This window comes from Ochotona princeps, chromosome X (genome assembly GCF_030435755.1).
Source record: "Ochotona princeps isolate mOchPri1 chromosome X, mOchPri1.hap1, whole genome shotgun sequence".
Taxonomy (NCBI): Eukaryota; Metazoa; Chordata; class Mammalia; order Lagomorpha; family Ochotonidae; genus Ochotona; species Ochotona princeps.
The window spans coordinates 89,791,458-89,804,985 of record NC_080865.1 but is presented as its reverse complement, the minus strand read 5'-3'; the positions used below and the strand labels follow the sequence as shown (position 1 = coordinate 89,804,985).

The following is a 13,528-nucleotide window of genomic DNA, read 5'->3' as shown; positions in this document are numbered from 1 at the left end:
GGAGGCTAGGCAGCATGGTCAGGTATTCAAAGCCTTAGTTCATTGCTATTCCATTTCCTTCTCCCCCTCTCATCCGAAGAAAGTGCCAAATTTACAGGAAACTCTGAGCCTGTAAATTTACCAATCCAAATCTGTCTCTAAAGAATTAGTTTCCCCAAGCCCAGCGCAGTAGTCTAGACGCTAAAGTCCTTGGCTTGCATGCTTTTGGTTCCCATATAGGCATGCAAGGCAAGGACTTTTGGTTCCCATATAGGCAACAATTTATATCCCAGCTGCTCCAATTCCCTTCCAGCTCCTGGATTATGGGCTTGGGAAAGCAGCAGAGGACAGCCCAGGCTCTGGGACCCAGCTCTCTCATGCTCTTAGCTCCTGGCTTCAGATCAGCTCAACTCTGGCCGTTGTGGGAGTGAACGTAGTGAGTGAACCAGTGGATGGAAGATCTTCTCTCTGTAGCTCCTTTCTGTAAATCTGACTTTCCAATATAAATAAATAAATCTTAGAAAAAAATCGTTTTCCCACACATAACACTTGGGAAAGAATGTGTGTGGTGGGTAGAGGTGTTAGCTTTTAAAAATAACAGAACAACCACAATGGAAAATAGAGATGGATTTAATTAAGGAAAGAATAAAATTGTAAATGATCTTAACAAACCTTGGCTTTTGAGTAGTCTCAGCTTTTTAAATGCACTCTTATACAATTCCTGTATGTTTACAGTTTGCCTTTGTTTGGTATTATAGCCTCTGCTATTGTTTAGTCAGAATGGTTGGATTGTACTCTTGCTGACTCTTTGGTGCCTAGAACTCTTGGGTGTTAAGAATTTATGCAAGGTTTAAGTGCTGTCTCCCATAGTTAGGTGATTCTGACTCCTCTGTAGTAGTCTTATCTTCTTGCAAACATAATCTTTTCAGTTGAAGATGTTTATGGAATTCAGTTTGGCTGCACATTCTCATCAATTCAGTCCATCAGTCTGCAGTCTCCTAGGAGCCCCGATTTGCTGTCAGTGTCTCTGAGCATCTTTCTAAAATGAATTTACATTAAAGTTAAAGATGATTAGAGTGCTTCTTCGTCAGGAGACAATTATATTGCTATATTCTTTGGCAGGGAGAAAAACAATGTAGCATTAATTTTTCCAAGCTTTCTTTGAGTATTGTTAAAAGGAGAGTTGTCACATTAATCCAACATACTATAATAACAAAAAGACAGCTGCTATTAAAATGCAAGGTTTTCTAATAAGACCATGCTGAGGAGTAGCTTGGAAGAGGAAAAAAGATAAAAGAATGGAGGGAGAAAGCAGAGGAATCTATTAAGTATTACTGACCTTCAAAGACACCTCTGTCCGTGAATGCTGTAGACAAAATAAACCAAGCTGAGGCCTATTATTAAAGTGTTTCCCGCCTCCCCCACCTCCTTAGCCCAATAGTATGTTATCCTGCCTCTTAGACTGTTATGCTTTATTTCTCCTGCATGAATTTTTATCTTTTGACAAGCTTTGTTAAGAATACATGGTAAAGGTCAAATGTAAGCCATTTACTAGTGTTTCCTGGCAGCACTTATGGCATGCTAACCAGAGATTGGAAGTGGTTTTATTTTTCAGCACAGCTCTGTGGCTATGCTCCCACTGAAGAGTGCTTTTTCTCATACTGAATGCCACAAACCTTGTAGGATTTCAAGACTGTGACTTAAAGGTTCTTACATAGAATCACCTTGTGTACTCCTGTTTTCCCCGCAACGACTAGATCCTATTAGACTCAAAAGTTCAGATGATTCTAATTCATTTATATATCAGAAATCCATTTATTTCTGTCAAACTGCAAATGACTTAATTCTTCTGTCATCTCGCTACTCTATCACCATTTTTTCCTTTCGGTCTGATGCCTTCATCCTCCCATGAGAGTGATATTTTTAATACTCAAACCAGATGTGACATCATTTCAGCCAGAACCCAGGCACAAGTCTGTGAACATCCAGAATGAACTCAGGTCCTGCAATAAGGACGCTGATAAAAAGGTTCTGTGTACTACTGTAGAGAGAGCCTTTAGGAGTTAGGGAAAGCTTCACTGAAGAGGTGCCATTTGAGCAAAGTTTGGAGGGACAAGTGAAAGCTCTTCAGATGGAGAAAAGAGAAAAAATGGAAAAATTACATTACATGTAGAGGGAGTGGTATGTTCAGAAGCCCAGATATATGACCTAGTTTGAAGAATTTTTAAAATTTTTGGAAGGAATATCTGGGAAAAATGGTAAGAGATGGAGCAGCTACAGTAATTTGAGATATACACACATATTTGTGTGTGTGTGTGTGTGTGTGTGTGTGTCTGTATCTCTTCCTTTGTGTCTGTGATTTTATGGAGAAGAGAAACTTTTTTATCATGAAGTCCTAACATTCTTGCACCTGGCATGTCAGCAGAAGTACAGAACTGTCTGAATGAATAGTATGAAAGAAAAAAGAGAAGACAGTGAGTTGATACTAATTTGTTGGTGCATTCATTGCAGTACACATTGAAAACCACAGACTTGTGGCTAGAACATATCTAAGATCTTACTGAGTTGTTTCAAAGAGAGGAGAGTTCCTTAACATTATAAACCATCTTCTTAAGAAGCAGATACTATTTTGGGCCTGGCGTGGTAGCCTAGCGGCTAAAGTCCTCACCTTAAATGTGCCAGGATCCCATATAGGTGCTGGTTCTAATCCTGGCCGCCCCGCTTCCCATCCAGCTCCCTGCTTGTGGCCTGAGAAAGCAGTAAAAGACGGCCCAAAGCCTTCGGACCCAGCAACTGCGTGGGACACCTGGAAGAAGCTCCTGGCTCCTGGCTTCAGATCAGTGCAGCACCGGCCATTGCAATCAGTTGGGTAGTGAATCAGTGGACAGAAGATCTTCCTCTCTGTCTCTCCTCTTCTCTCTATATATCTGACTTTGCAATAAAAATAAATGAATGTTTAAAAAAAAGCATATACAATTTTCCTGTTAGTAGATTTGACTTCAATTCAGGTAGGGACTTATCTAAGAGTTACACATTTGTCAGTATTCTGTGTTGATACTCCTAAGGTGGAATTGGGACAAGGGAAGCCTGGGTTTATAAAGATATGATAGCAAATTACAGGAATCTGTTTTCTCCTTTGTGTTTAATTTTACAGCCAACAGAAAGATTTTTTAATCATATATTCTTCAAAAAATGAATCCAAATGGGAATCAAAGATAAAGAATATAAGAAGCGTATTTTCAATGCATTAATGATATGAGAATATTAGTTGGGATGAGCCAGAGGAAGGAGGGAGGACAGAAAGTTCGAACATGTAAATGAATATTTTATGTATTTGTGTAATTCTATCTTTCTGGGGGTGCTAAACCATAAATTCATCATTGGTTAATTAAGAAATAATTTTAAATATAGCATAGTAATTGGATAAATAGCTAAAAGAAGATAAATGGATGAAGAAAAGAGATCTGTTAATATTAGTAGTGTATACGTTTTGGGAAAAGCAAAAGATACAAATGCTATTTATGCTGTGTATCAGCCTTTAAAAATACTAATATCCTCCTAGCATTAATTGATAAAAATCTCCAAAAATTGAGTGGTTTTGATCTCATTTTCTCCTTCAAAGCATCTTGCCCTGAAATACAGATGTATCTGACAGTTATTTCAAATTTCACTCCCTCACAGCATGTGAAATTATTTGGATGAACTTTAGTTGCAACTTATTTACAGATGTCTTAAGATTCTATTAGAGGAAATTGGCGTCCTAGCCATGTTGTAACTGATCCTATGGAAAGGGCTGGCTCAGCTCCGGCACCTGACCAGATCCCACTAGCTAGTTTTCAAAACCAGTGGAGTGGTTTCTGTAGGGAGAACTGTGCTTGCTTTTGATAATTACCTTAGCTTTATGAAATCAATCAACCTGAAGGGAAGACCTCATTACAGATCTGACAAGATAGACTCTAATTTCAATACCAGAACAGTTGTCTATCCTTGAGCTCTGAAATCTGCAATTATTTATTTTATTTAGGCAGAGACACCCATAATGGAAGACTTCTGGGCACATTCTCAGGCATGGACCAAACAGATAACCTAATGGTCACTGTAATAGGAATGTGCCCTTTTTCTGTCAGTCAGGTGGAAAATTGGTCAACAGGAATTGCAGCATGGCCTAGAGCCAGCTCAAAGCAGGCACTGATGAATCATCCTCTTTCTATCCCCACCCCCGAAGATGTGGAGAGGAAAAGAGTTGCCGTAATTGTTCCCAAGGCTAAACAATGACAAAATACGGATTTCTCTTCTCAGTTTCACTGAAGACTGCCAGACATTTTGCTAAGGAAAATACTTTGTCCATCTACCATCTGTCACATTGAACTGTCACATTAAATCAACATTATTAAGATTTGTTTTCATTGAGGAATGTGATTTTTTTTCTGTTTTTCAAGCTTTTATGCTTTACCCACTTGTGACACACCTCGTATGTGGTCAATGTGGGTTTGAATGCAAGTCTGACTGTAGATATAGCAGCCCTGTCCACTATAATGTCCTGTGGTTATTGAACTGGTATAATTTGTGCTGTCCCTTATGGTAGCCATTAGCTACATGATACTCTTGAGCATTTGAAATGTGACTGGTTCAATTAAACTTTTATTTTAATCCATTTTAGTTAATTTACACTTTCATTGAAGTGGCTACAAATTGCTATTAGCTACCAATATTCGACAACAGACCACTAGAGATTGCCTTCAAAGAATCATTGTATTTATTTGAAAGCCAGACTTGCAGAGAGAGAGAGAGGTCTTCCACCCACTGGTTCTCTACTCAGATTTCCACAACAGCCAGTTCTGACCCAGGCTGAAACCAAGAGCCTGGAACTCCATTTGGAACTTGCACATGAGTGGCAGAGTCTCAAATACTTGGGAGCCATCTTCTGCTTCCTCAGGGGTACTAACAGGTAGTTGGATCAGAAGTTTAGCAGTTAGCGCTTGAACTGGTGTTCAGATGAGATGCAGGCATCACAAATGTCGGTTTAACCAGCTATCCCACTGTGCTGCCCACTAGCAATTGCCTTTTCATGATTATTGTCTGTAAATCATAATCTGCAACCTGGTGTACATAAAACTATTCACAGAAGACTCATGCAAGAGGTATTTTTCATAGTGTTTTCTCACATGAGTGTCTTTGTTTAATCACTGAGAAAGGCAGAATGAAGTTACATAGTGACAAGGTTAAGAGTGGAGTGTCTGATAGTTGACTACCACTCCCCAAAGAGTGTTGAGAAATTCTAGGATGGAAGGATACCGTTATCACTGCCCTAGAAACAGGTCAGTTCATTTGTGCGATGAGCAGCACAATTGTTGGAGCCAAGATGTAGTACAAAGTTCAGTACAGGTTACCAGTGTGCTTTGGACCAAGGTACCATGCCAGGTGTCTCAACGGAAGAATGGTGCGAAAAAATGGGGCATAAAGTCAAAGAGTTTACAACCTCGAGTCCAGTATGATGGCTCAATATGCTAGTCCTTTACATTGCAGGTGCCACTGTCCCATTTGGGTACCGATTTATGTATTGGGTACTCTGCTTCCCATCCAGCTCCCTGCTTATAGCATGGGAAGGCAGTGGAGGTTGGCTCAAATTCTTGGCACCCTGCACCTGTGTAGGATAACCAGAAGAAACTTCTGGCTCCTAACTTTGGATCAACTTGGCTCTGACTGTTGAAGCCATTTGGGTAGTGAACCAGGGGACACAAGTTCTTTCTCTCTGTCTCTCCTTCTCTCTACAGATATACCTTTCCAATAGGAATAGATAAATCTTTTAAAAAGTTAACAAACCTAGTAGGGATAGTGAAAGGCAGGATGGATTAGATGATAAAATAAAATATACCAAAGAACTGCTCTAAAAGGCACTGGAAAAGTAGTGATTAAGATCTAGGGAGGCCAGAAGTTAAGATTCTAGTACCTTAAAATTACAACAATTAAAAATGAAATAAAAAATGCTTAGGGGTTGGCGCCATTGCATAGTAGGCTAAGCTTCCACCTCTGGTACCAGTTTGTGTCCTGGCTATTCCGCTTCCGATCCAGCTCTCTGCTTATGACCTGGGATGTCAGCAGAGAATGGCCTGGGTCCTTGGGTCTCTGTACCCACACTAGAGACCTGGAAGAAGCTCCCGGCTTCAGATTTACTCAGCTCTGGCTATTGTAGCTGTTTGCGTAGTAAACCAGTGAAGAGAAGACCCCTCTGTGTCTTCTCTCTGTAACTCTGGCTTTGAAATCATCATCATCATCATCATCATCATCACCTTTGAAAAACACCTGAATTGCTTGTTCTGTTTATTAACTGAGAGACCTTGATAAATATACTTCAATACTGTCAATACTGTAAACTTCATATTTCTTGTTGTAAAATGGAGATAACAACTAGAAAATAAAATAAAGTGGGGCACATTCTAAGCAACCAGTTAATGATTGTGCTGCTGATTGACACTTCCTTTGTTTCCATTGCTGTAGTGTGTGTGTGTGTGAGAGAGAGAGAAAGAGACGGGGTGGGGGACAGAGAGAGAAAGAGGGACAGAGAGATTGGATAGAGATAATTAAGGAAAGACCATGGAAGAAGTAAAATCGGAGATAAATACTAAAGGGTAGTATTTGAAAGGGTGGAATCACAGAGCAGGTAGTCATTGTGTTCCAAAGTGTCTGAAAGGAAATTACTGGATGAATTTGGTTCATGCTAAGTAGTCCAATTTTGAGCCAGTGTTAGTCATTTCTACTCCAAGTTTTTCCTCACACTAATAAAGTTAGCATCATTTTACAATTTGTCAGAAAAGCAGGCTCCAACTAGCATTACTGAATCAGAATATGCAGTTTATCAAGCTTTCCAGTGAGCATGTATGCAAATTAAGAAGTCTGAGAAGTGTTGAAATAGAGTATAACTTGGGGCCTAATGGGAGACAAGGCTGAAATGTATGGGATTCTATGGTGAGGGATTTTAATGTCTTGAGCGAGTGGTTTAGGAAGTCACTAAATTTTGAAGTATAGCTGTTGATTAAAATTGGACCTATTAGGTGAAGACATTTGGTCTAGTGGTTAAGATGCCTACATCTCATATTCTAGTACTAGGTTGTGTACTCACCTGTCATTCCTGACACCAGCTTCCTGCTCATGCACACTCTTGGGGGAAGTAGTGATGGTCTAAATAAATTTGGTTCTTACCACCAACATGGGAGACCTGAATTGTGTTCCTGGTTCCTGGCTTCAGGGATCAGCAAATGTGTGAACTCTTGCTTTCTCACTCTCTAATTTTTTTTAAAGAAATTCAACCTATGATCTATAGCATAACTTTGACAAGGCCACTATTTTCCTCTGGAAGCTTCTATGTCCACCACCCTTCAAGAAAGCCTATGTGCAAGAAGACTTTCCACTTTCTTTCTCATCCCTTCTCCATTACCTGTAACTATACAACATATTGAACTTAGGAAGCTAATAAGATAGGTTTCATTTCTTTGATATTAGTTAAGATCTGAAAATGAGACAAGTTTATTTGTTTCAACTTTTAATCTTTGTAGCTGCAGAGTAATATAGGCCCATTATTTTGGGCAATTCTATTTCCTCAGAAGTAGTAGATGGGACAGTGTGTGTTGGGGTACTAAGAACCACACATGTGAGGTTTCCCAGACTAAGGAAAGAGGAGGGGTGAATAAAAATCAAGAGGGTCATCCAGAGATGGGTGAATCCTGACAAATCACTTACCAGCACCTTAAGGTTCTGGCTATTCTTCTACCTCTGTATTACTACAAAAGTTTTGAATTACAAATTACTTTGAAGGCCATCCCACACTTAACCTGGAGTCACACTATGCATTTAAACCAAAGTCATTTGGAAAATAGGACTCAGGATACAGAACTTTGCGTCATATTCAAATTTGCCAGAATGTCCCTATTGCCTCAAACAGATATTTTTTTTTGCACCATTAATTTCTATCTCGAGTTTACTGCCTAGAATTTGGTTTACTAGGCTCCTCAGAATTTTAATCATTTTTCTTTTTAAAAGGAACTAATCCAGAGTAGAATTGAGTTTCTTTTTGCCAAGATTATACACTCTATGGATCACAGCTGCAAATAACAAGTGATGTGGACCACAGGGTCACATTTCACCATCGTAACCTGAGGCAAGGGAGGAAAGAAACAATACAATAAAGGCAGGTAGAAAGCACTAGTGTCATAGATGTTTGTTGTCTCTTTAGTAGGGACTAAAGTCTCTTTGGAGCCTTATTTAGCCCTCAGTATTCTAAAATGTGAATTTCTGTTCAGTGAATCAACTTGTTTAGTGAAATCTTTCTTTCACACACACACACTCTCTCTGTTGTTCTCTCTCTTTGTATATATGTGTGTGTGTCTCAAGTATGAGATCTTTTCCCTGTTAAAAATTAGGTCTGACATGTTATAGTGAATTATCAGGATTTTCACGTATCTGGATGATAAATGAGGTAAATACACAGAATGTACTAATGTCTTGGTTTTACTCAATGTTAAAAAAATCAGTTGGCATATTCAAATGAAAAAAAATCTCTGAAGTGATCATCTGTCTTCTGGTAGAAATAGGGAACAATTACAGTGAAATGACTGACTGAATGCTTTTAACAGACAGTTTTTTTCTTCCTGGACTCCTACAAAGTTTAGAAAATAATGCCAACAGGAGCAGATGTTTAGCTTAGCAGTTAAAATGCCCACTTTGGAATATCTGGGTTCAGAACCCTGCTCTAGATCATGACTCTAGCTTCCTGCTAATGTGCACCCTGACAGGCAGTGTTGATGGCTCAAGCACCTGGTATCTTGCTATCCTCATGATATCCTCAGTTCTTGCATCTGAATTTGTCCTTGATCCAGCTCCAGATGTTGCAGACATGTGGGGAAGTGAAGCAGTAAGTAGATCAGAGTACTTTGTCTCTCTCTGTTGATTAAAAAACAATTTTGTCTTTTACAAAAACAGTTACAAATGTTAATAAAATGATTGAAAAGTTTTACAGCTTGTGGCATATATCATTACAATATAAGATGTTAACAATAGGGGAATCTGGCTATGGAACATAACAAAACTGTGTACTACTTCACCATTTTTGTGTAAATTAAAACTATTCTGAAATAAAAGTTTGAAAAAGGATTAAATGATGAAAGTAGGTAGAATTCAAGTCAGTCTCCTTACATTATATGCCGGTAATTCTAGAAGCTTAAAACATGCATTCAGTATTTTTAGTAGTTAACAGCAATCAGACATGTGCTATGTGCTCGATGTGATGCAGAATGCTCTACATACATGATCCCATTTACTATGTAGACAGACCTGTGAGATAGGTGCTATTGTGAGCCTCAGTTTATAGTTCATGGTTCTAAGGCTCTGTACCATCTTCAGCCATTGTTTAATAAGGCAGAGAATGGACTAATACACTTGGATCATTTTGTAAAATTGCAAATGCAAGACATAAAAAGACTTATGATTAATAATCATTAATCAGAACCTTCTCATTCTTGAGCATTCCCTTTAATCAGAATTTTACCATCTTGCAGCATAAAACTCAAATAATGGAGATGCATTTAAAATCTAATTAGGTAAGTTGATATAATCAACACCAAAACTTTTAAATTATGGTATTACATCTTGATTATTAGCTGCCTAGTCTTTACTCTTATTGCATGGGTTAATAGAATGAGTCATTTCCATCGCTAGCCACATTCATTCAACACTATGTGTTAAGCATGGTGCTACATATAAATGATATAATTGTGTTTGTGTGTATGCATGCATGAGAGATGAAAGATTTATCCTTAGAGCTTCCAAAGCTTACATATGTGTAATATGTATATATGTATCTAATACATATATACAATTGTAATTATTTAATTCTAAATTAAAACTTATACATATGTGTGTATATATATGTATGCACAGACACACAATGTGTATATACACACATACACACAAAGAGATGAACCCATCTGATGGTTCAGTCCCCAAGTGCATCCAACAGCTAGTGTTTGGAGAACACAATTTGATTCTCTCACACAGGTGGCAGGGACCCAAGTACTTGAGCTCCCAGGGTACTACTTACTGCCTCCCAGGTTACACATTATTAGGAAGCTGGAATTGGGAACAGGGCCGGGATCAAGTCCAAGCACTCTGATATGGGATGCCAGCATCCAAAGCTGTGTCTTAACCACTAAACCAAACTCCCTCCATTATATATATATATATATATCTTGACACCAATATTGTACTGCATTATCAGTACCCTTTCACACATTCTAAAGCTAGGAAAGAATTCATGCGAAAAGCTATACAATTACTAAATGACATCCTGGATTTGGACTCCCAATCTGTTGCACTCTTTTTACTGCAACATTATCTTCCATGTATTTTGTTTTGATCAATATGATATTGCAATAAGAAATGCCAAGAAAAGGTCTGGAATAATGTTAATTTTATTGACTCTGAGACTGTTCTGGTCAAAAAAGCCTTCATCTGTAAATGTTGTAAATCTCTAGTGTTCATCCCAAATAATCTTCATCATGATTTCAGTATTTTCTAATATATCTAAAGTGACTTTTTTTAGTTCTGGCCTTGGTAGGGATTTAATAGTATATGTGTCTGATGCAGTGAATAGTTAGCTTATGATATAGAAGCAAGATTCATTCTTACACCTGAGTTGCTCACATTAAATAAGAAAACAATGTTTGACAAATCCCAGAAGGCATTGAGTGGAGCTGTTTCAAATGGAGTCTGATTGCTGAAGAAATAGTATTTGTTATGTGGAATAAAAACAGTAGCAGAAGACTTTTTATTCAAAACAAAAATCCAAAAATGTAAAGTATTTGTGTTAGATGTTTAGTATTTATTTTACTGAAATTTGAAGGACCTTCAGTTGAATGGATTTCAAGGAAGGTTTTAAAAAATTTATTTATTTATTTATGGAAAGGCAGGTTTACAAAGAGAAGGAGGGACAGAAAGATCTTCCATCTGCTGGTTCACTCCCCTGTATCAATCCCTGTAGCTGAGCTGATCCAAAGCCAGGAGCCAGGAGCTTAATTTTGGTCTCTCACGCAGATGAAGGTTTCAAGGTTTTGGTCCATCCTGTACTGCTTTCCCAGGGCAGAAGTAGGGAGCTAGATGGTACGTGGAGCAGCCAGGCCATGAACTGGTGTCTGTATGCCATCCTGGTGCTTGCAAAGGGAGAATTATCCAATTGAGCCATCATGCTCGGCTCAATTCCAAGGAATTTATTAACATTTTGCAACATTACCTCAAGAACTGTACAGGAGAAGATCATAGAATAATTGAGGGTTAAAAAATAAACAGTATCAGGCCAACCTGATTCCCCTTTTGATAGGATTAGAGGACCAGTGGATAAAAGACTTTGAAGAGATGTTCTAACTTTGGGTTTTAACAAAGTTTTTGATTCCCTATTTCATTAAGTTTTAGTTGAAACACTTGAAATTCCAGGCACTGCTGCCAAAGAAGATACTGTTGACATCTGATTGAACTGTTTAACACTTATATAGTAGAAAATACCCTTTTGCTATTTTATATTACGCAGCAATGACTAGTAAAGTGATCATGCTTCTGACATCATCTGAAGAGGATCAGATTAACAAGCCTAAACTTGGGTTATAACTCTTCATCACTGCAGCTGCTAACCCCTTTGCAATGTCTGTCTCTTTTTATTCATTTCTAATTTGCTATGGCACTCTTACTTTCTGTTTTAGAAACTTCTATATTATTATTAGAAGTAACTTTGACAGCAGTATAGAGTAATGATTATACCTGTAATCATTCAAAAAAAACCTTGTAATGAAGGGATGGAAAAATGTCAAGAGATAATGTAAGAAATTGAAAGCCAGCCTTTTTCAAAGAGTAGGTTCAACCACAGACACATTTACAGAGAGTTCTTTTTTTAAGATTTATTTATTTTTATTAGAAATGCAGATTCACAGAGAGGAAAGACAGAGAGAAACATCTTCCGTTCGCTGATTCACTCCCCAAATGGCCACAACAGCTGGAGCTAAGCTGACCCAAAGCCAGGTGCCTTTTCTGGGTCTGCCATGCGGGTGCAGGGTCCCAAGGTGTTCGGCCGTCTTTTACTGCTTTCCCAGGCCACAAGCAGAGAGGTAGACAGGAAGTAGAGCAGCTGGTATATGAACCTGTGCTGATAAGGGATCCCTGGTGCATGCATGGCAGGTACTTTAGCCACTAGGCTACTGTGCCAGGCCTGGAAGGTCTGTCTTTTTAAGAGAGAAAGGAAAGGACAATTGCTAGTTTTTGGCCAAAAATATTGCATTCCCACAAGAATAGGAGGGAATTTGTAAATGATGAAGTCATTGTGTTATATTTTTTTAGATCAATTAATTTATATATTTATTCACGAGGCAAAAAGAAGGAAGGAAACTTCCCCTTGGCTAGTTCATTCCCCAGTTACCTGCAACAGCCAAGAGTGGGCCAGGCTGAAGCCAGGATCCAGAAGCCAGGAACTCTATCCATGTCTTCCACATGGGCAGCAGGTATCCAATATCTGGAACATCAGCCTCTGCCTCCTGGGCACATTACTAGGAAACTGGATCAGAAGTGTGGAGTAACCGATACTCTAGCGTGAGATGCAGTTGTCCCAAGTGATAGCTTAGCCCGTTTGCCATAGTCCCCACCCCTACCATCTTATATTTTACTCTTGTACTTGTCAACAACACCTGTAAAACTTGCAGAAGACAGCTGTCTGAATAGTTTACCTGTCATTCCTGGGCTCCTAAAAGATTTCACACAAGTGGCTCATATAATTAAATCTAGAGATGAACCCAGTCCTTTATGGAGTCTGGACTTTGGCTTTCTTTTTCTTCTTTAGGATTGAACCAGCTGCCCTTTGACCCTGCCACCAACAACGAGCCCCTGCAGTTTGGTAGTGCCAGTGGCCCTCTGGTCACAGAAGGCCTCATTGAGAATGGAGGGGAATCAAGCAAGAAAAGAAAGAGAGCAAATACTCCTTCAGGTAAGATAGGCTGTAATGCACTGCCTTCAGTGAGTGCTATTGAGACATTTTCCCAGAGCCTAGTATGTGGTAGAACTTGACAGGATGGTAGAAATGACAGGGCCCCCTGCCCTCTTGCTGAGAGAGAGGGAGAGGGAAAAGCACATACATGAGTAACCCAGATAATAAGATAAAATATCATCGACGTTGTGGTAAATGTATAAAAGCCAAAAACTGCGGGAATACATAGGGAGAGTTTAATTTAGCCTTTGAGATTATGCAGTGCTTCATGGCGAAGTGACGTTTTTAGCTGATCCTTGAATTGATAAACTTGACACAAGAGGAAACCAGTAAAAGAGTGTCACTGTAGGTAGAAGGAGTTGTACAAGTGAGTGGTTTCATTATACATTTATCTTTGTCTATACACATGTGGCCAGCCACCCCTCACTACTAACAAAGATAACTGAATATTTTCGCATCTCTCTGCCTCTACTCATGTTACCCCTAACACACACTATGCTCCTATGTGTTTTATGTCCTGAGAGTTCTCTTAGA

At 38.9% G+C, this 13,528-nt stretch overlaps 1 protein-coding gene across 3 annotated transcripts in view; it reads left to right on the top strand.

Annotated features, from left to right (window-relative positions):
* ENOX2 (ecto-NOX disulfide-thiol exchanger 2) overlaps nt 1–13,528 on the top strand; it is a 291,281-nt gene that overhangs the window by 113,314 nt on the left and 164,439 nt on the right. Inside the window, exon 3 of one of the 3 annotated variants that reach the window (XM_058659097.1) lies at nt 12,851–12,994. The exons of the other annotated variants lie outside the window; for them this stretch is intronic. The gene's annotated coding sequence lies outside the window, so the exon portion shown is untranslated. The remainder of the gene's footprint in view (nt 1–12,850; nt 12,995–13,528) is intronic. 3 annotated transcript variants of the gene reach the window in all.